Consider the following 6000-nt stretch of genomic DNA (forward strand, 5'->3'; position numbering starts at 1 on the left):
CATATAAAAACAAATTCTGTTATGTCATATTCCATTTGTTTAGAAGTTATTGGAAATAAAAATTCTTGAAATAGAATTGTTAAAATATCATAGTGCATTGTAGATTATGCATTACTTTGTCCTTTCATATAATTATTCTCAAGGCATATTTCAGATTTTAGATTTTTTAAAAAAACTAGATGATAGCATTTGACCAACCTAAAGTATTGGTACAGAGAAATTTTAAAATATCACAGAATATCAGCAACTGAAATTGCAGTCACTAAAGGTATGACCTGTGGGAAATGTTTGGAGAGATGAGATGTGTTTGGCTGGGGCGTGTGTGCAGTAGGAGCAGGCTAGGGAGGGACCAGGTCACCAAGGACGCTGGACACGGAGGAGTGTGGGTGGTGTGCTCAAAAATTATGAGAGGTCAGTGAGAAATTGTAAGACATTAGATTTTCTTTTCAGGAAGAGCATTCCAGTTGTAGATTGGAGGATGTTTTGAGAAGGTCAGCTCAGTTAAGAGGCTCAGAGTTGTGATCTCAGCGAGAAATGACATCTGCTGGGCTGGACCAGCACCGGCGAAGTGGTCCAGTGAGGTGGGCTTGTCCTCTAGTGAGTGGTCCTCAAGAGTGTGGCCCCCAGGTGAGCAGTGTCACATACCCTGGGACCTTGATATAAAGGCTCATTCTGTTCTTCGCCCACATCTGCTGGGTCAGAACTCGTGAGACTGAGGCCAGCAGTTAGTATTCTTCTATTATTATTCCTTTTTATTAGAATGTCTTTGCTTTACAGTGCTGTTAGTTTCTGCTGTACAGCAGTGTGAATCAGTTGTAAGACTTGCATCCCCTCTCTGGGGTTTCCTTCCCATTCACACCATCATAGAGTATTGAGTAGAGTCCCCTGTGCTTAGTCTCAGTTCCATACATAGTGCTGTATATGCGTCCATCCCTGTCTCCCAGTCCATCCTGCTCCTCTCCTCCCCACTTGGCACCCATATGCTTGTTCTCTGCACCTGTCTCTTCATTTCTACTTGGCGAATGAATTCATCTGTACCATTTTTCTAGATTCCACATATAAGCGATGTTTGTTTTCCTCTTTCTGACTCACTTCATTCTTTATGACAGCCTCTAGGTCCATCCACATCTCTGCAAATGGCACAGTTTTGTTCCTTTTTGTGGCTGAATAATACTCCATTGTATATCCGTACCACATCGTCTTTATCCATTCATCTGTTGAGGGACATTTGGTTGATGTTGATGTTTAACAAGTCCTGCAAGTGATTCTGATGTGCACTGAGTTCTGAGAACTTCTGCTCTCGGGATTAAAGAGGTCAAATCAGTAGGACTTAGGGCTTCATTGGGGTAGTAAGTCGGTGGTAGGAATCCCGACAGGATCCCTAGGTTTCTGGCTCGTTTGCACTGTGGGTGAGGGTACCCTTCATTGGGACCGAAAACACAGGATGTAGTAGGTTTGTGCAAAAACACTGATGGACTTGGTTTTGACTTGTAAAGTTTGGGTACTTATAAGAAACCCAAGTAGGTTTGCTGGTGGGGACACGGGTCTGTAGGTCAACAGACTGGCACGGACTGGAAGCAGTTTAGAGTTATTGTGTGTAAGTGGCATTGAGGAAGACCAGCATGAGGGTTTCGACGAGTCCACTCCACCATAGTGTCCAGAAAGGAAAGCACAGAGGAACACCAGGCTGGAGCTGAGAAAGGAAGAGCATTCTTTGAAGAGGCAACAGCCAATTCCCAAAGATGGAGTTGCTGCTGAATTCAGGAGAGGAAGGGGTTTAAGTGGAAGTGGCTTCAGCGTCCAGCACTGCCTGGACCAGCAGCGGTGGGGAATAAAGTTGCGAAGCCAGAAGCGATGTTAGCATGGTCAGTTCAGTGAGGCCAGGAGCTGGACGGTGGGGACCAACGTGGGTGGGGCCTTCAGGTAACCACGCGTGATCATGGACCAATCATACGTGTGTACTTCGGTTGCTTCCTGAAGCTATACTTCAGGGACAACAAATAGGATCCTTTTCTAAAGGCATAAACCTGTTCGGACAAAGACAACAGGGAGAGAGTGACAGCCGCCAGAGTCTGGAGGTTGGGAAGCAGAGAAGTGAGTGATGACTGACAGCTCCCCAGGCCCAAGAGCTCCGACAAGGGGCGGGACTCGATGGTGCTGGGACTGCGGGAATTAGGAGTAGAGGTGGAGCAGGAACAGTGGCAGAGAGTTTGAATAAAAGCCAGTTACATCCTCATGTTCTTGCTGTCCTGTGAAACTGGGCAACGTCTCGTCCTCAACCCTGGCGGAATCCAGAGCTTTGGTCTCTGAGGAGGATGAACCAGGAGGCTCTCCTGAAAGAGACCAGGCACAGCTGAGGGCCAGGGCCACGGTGGACACAGGCCGTCATCATCACGAGCTCAGGTGCCTGCAGCAGAAGGCTTGTAACCTACAGACTCCAACTCCTCCAAGCTCTGGAAGCTGTGAGTGTGAGGGGGAAGGCACTGGCAGGTGTGTCGCCTGTTGAGCATTTGCTTCCTGGTTCACAGAGAGCATCTTCTCCCTGTCCTCACTTGAGGAAGGAGCAGGGAGCTCTCGGGTCTGTTCCCAGGACGCTGATCCCATCCTGAGGGCTTCACCCCATGACCTCATCACCCCCAAAGGCCCCATCTCCTGACACCATCCCCTTGGGGGGCAGTGTGGTTAGGAATAACATCCTTGTTTTATACACACATGCATGCACATGCTAGATGGGAGACCAACTCCTGTAGGGAGTAGAACCAACTTCAGCAAAAACACCCACAGTGATGTAGATTCCTTGGGTGACTGGCCCCCTGGGACCCACGTCGGCATCAGACTACCCAAATGCTCGGGGTTTCAAACAAGTTTTTCGTGCTCGACCCTTAAACAGGAGCAGCAGACCAACCATATGTGGGTCTCCAGCCACCTGAAAAGAGCTCCAAGACGAAAGTGGGATATCAGAACAGAAAAGAGTCAACTTGAAAGAAATGGGCTGTACAAGGAAAAGAAAAATCTAAATCTCTTAAATGTATTCAAAGAATAAGAGAAGATAGTGTATGCATGAGATAACAGGGTCGGGTGTGTGTGTGTGTGTTTGGAGATGAAAGTATAAAATGAAAAACCAATAGAATAGTTGCAAGAAATAAGTTGAAAAAATAATACAGGAAGTTGAACAAAAGATTGAAAGGAGACACGTGGTCAGAGCCACCTTAAGAGGTTGAGCATCTCAATGCCAAAGGAGTTTCAGAAAAAGAATACAGGCTGGCAACTTTCATTTTTAATTATGAAAAATCACCCAGAACTGAATTATGAGTTTCCAGGTTGAAATGCTCAGAAAAGTATATGACGACAGACCTCCAGCGAGCCCACTGTGGTGCAGTTTCAGGAACACCAGAGATGGGAGATTCTACAGGAAGAGCATTACCTGTGTGCAAATGTCCAGGAGTGGAAACGTCTTCAGGTTATGCGACTCCACGCCGAGGAGCTGCACCTTGAAACCCAGGGAAAGCAATATCCAGCCTCGCATCCCAAACCCTACCAAAGGACCAGTAGAATAAAGGCGCTTTTACGTGTAAAAATGTCATCCACCATGCTGCCTTCCTCGGGAAGCTGCAGGAAGGCTGAATCCCAGCAAAGTAAAGGGCCAGTCAGGATGAGGAGGACCTTCCCCAGCAAACAGCAAGCCTGACCCAGGACAGGGGAGTCCTGGGCAGAATATTTCTGTAGAGGGCAGAGTGTGGGCTTGAGTTGGTATTGCATACAGAGTAATCCAGATTTGCTTTCCTGGAGTCTGGGTGAGGTCCGCTTTCTTTGATGCACACAACAGTGTGGAAGAGAATTAATACCCCAAAGTGGGAACTCATTTGAGACGGAGGGAGGGAGCAGGCAGCCACTGGGGCCTGGTTGTCCAGTATTTGCATTGACCTTATCCAGAAAGCAACTTCAATGTTTATGAGCCTGGTAGACACACTTGGGACACCAAGTGTCACCTTGTTCAGCTCTCCCGACAAACCTGAGGGAGCAGATGATGAGGCAGGCTTTAGGGTGATTGATCAGTAGCACATAGCATAGTGCTCAGGTTGAAACCAGTGTGATCTCCAAACCCATGGTGTTTCCACCACCAGCACGTCAACGGTTGGAACTAGAGCTCTTCCGAAAACCCAGATCTGTCAGAAACAAAGCATAGAAGGCTTTCAGATGTTCTCAGCCATGGCATTCTTCAAACCAAATTTTACTCACAATAAATATAGCTACCATAATTAGAACTCAGGGTAGCAGCTAGAATTCCTTCTAAGCTCTCCCCTGGGAAGCCCCCAAGCTGAGCAGCTTCTAAGGGTTCTGGGAACAGACCGGAGACACTGCAGCCACATGTAGCCCAGGGAGCGCTGGACCTCTTGGAGTTAGAGCAACTCTGGCGCCCGCCTGATCTCAGTTTTCTCAGACTGAAGATTCCATGCATGTTTTGTAATTAGTACCTTCGGCTCTCTGCCCAGATATGTGAAGAAACAGTCCGGTACAGATAAACAAGTTCATGGTGATGGAATTCATGAGAAAGGGCCCCCTGGGTAGTGCCTGGGACTTGAGCAGGACCCAAAGATTCTGCTGATTGCAACCAGTCCCTGCACAACCTGCACTATTCTAGGCTGCTTTTGTTTCAGTTTGTTTATATAATAGTCACCGAGCAATCCTCCTGGAGCCAGCTAGGGTCACAGCGACCCCTGGAGTGGGGGAGGGGGTTGTAGAACCACAAAGCCGCACAGTTGGTGAGTGTGCCATTCCAAGCCACTCCTGCTCTGTCTCAGGCTGTTAGCAGAGCTTATGCTGTTCTGTCAGCTGTAAGGCAGATCACCATTCAAATTTACTCCTCCTTCCCTGCTTCTCTGTGATTAGCAACACTTCTACTACCAAATCGTTCTGGTGGGACTGCTTCGGTGACAAGCAATGGAAACTGAGTCTGTAATAAGGAAAGAAGACGCACTGGAAGAATGTTGGGGGCTCGGAGGATCACAGGCATTTGGAGGATTGGGTTAGGAAGGCTGGGAGGAACCGAGGCAGCCGGGAGAGCTAAGACGTCGGCAGCGTGACCACCACGTGGTGCTTCCGAAGCATTGCCGGGCGCTGCTCCGTCAGTTCTGTCGTGTTTGCTCGTGCCATACTCGCTGCTTCTCACCGGGAGAGGGCATCCGATGGGCCTCACGTGGGTCTGGGTCTGCACCCTGGTGGGGGCCAGGAAAGGGGATATCAGCCTCTCTGCATGTGGGCGGGAGGTCTCCAGCATCATTGCAGGTCACTTTGCCAACAATGGTGCATTTAATCAAAGCTTTTTCCAGTCGTCATGTGCAGATGTGAGAGTCAAACCATAAAGAAGGCTGAGCCCTGAAGAATTGATGCTTTCAAACTGTGGTATTGGAGAAGACTCTTGAGAGTCCCTTGGACTGCAAGGAGATCAAACCAGTCCATCCTAAAGGAAATCAACCCTGATTATTCATTGGAAGGACTGTTGCTGAAGCTCCAATACTTTGACCACCTGATGAGAAGAGCTGACTCATTGGAAAAGACCCTGATGCTGGGAAAGATTGAGGGCAGGAGGAGGGGACAACAGAGGATGAGATGGTTGGATGGCATCACCGACTCAATGGACATGGGTTTGAGCAAACTGGGAGATAGTGAAGGACAGGGAGGCCTGGCGTGCTGCAGCCCATGGTTTCACAAAGAGTTGGACACGAGAGCCACTGAGCAACAATGACAAATTGGAGAAGACAGAGCGCCACATCCCAGGTTACTCAGGACCAGAGAAGTAGAATGGGTGGGTTCATGGATGGGACCCTAGGGGAGAAAAGTGTGAACCACAACTCCTTCATGCTTGTAGCACTGTATGTTTATAAATTCTGTGAAAATGTCACATGTTGAGTTCCTGATTTGTTCCTGACAGTGTGAGGTGTTGGGGATGCTTTGATTTGAATTGAGCTGGTTTCTTTGCCTTCAAGACTTACGGGAAAA

Source organism: Budorcas taxicolor, chromosome 13 (genome assembly GCF_023091745.1).
Source record: "Budorcas taxicolor isolate Tak-1 chromosome 13, Takin1.1, whole genome shotgun sequence".
Classification (NCBI taxonomy): domain Eukaryota; kingdom Metazoa; phylum Chordata; class Mammalia; order Artiodactyla; family Bovidae; genus Budorcas; species Budorcas taxicolor.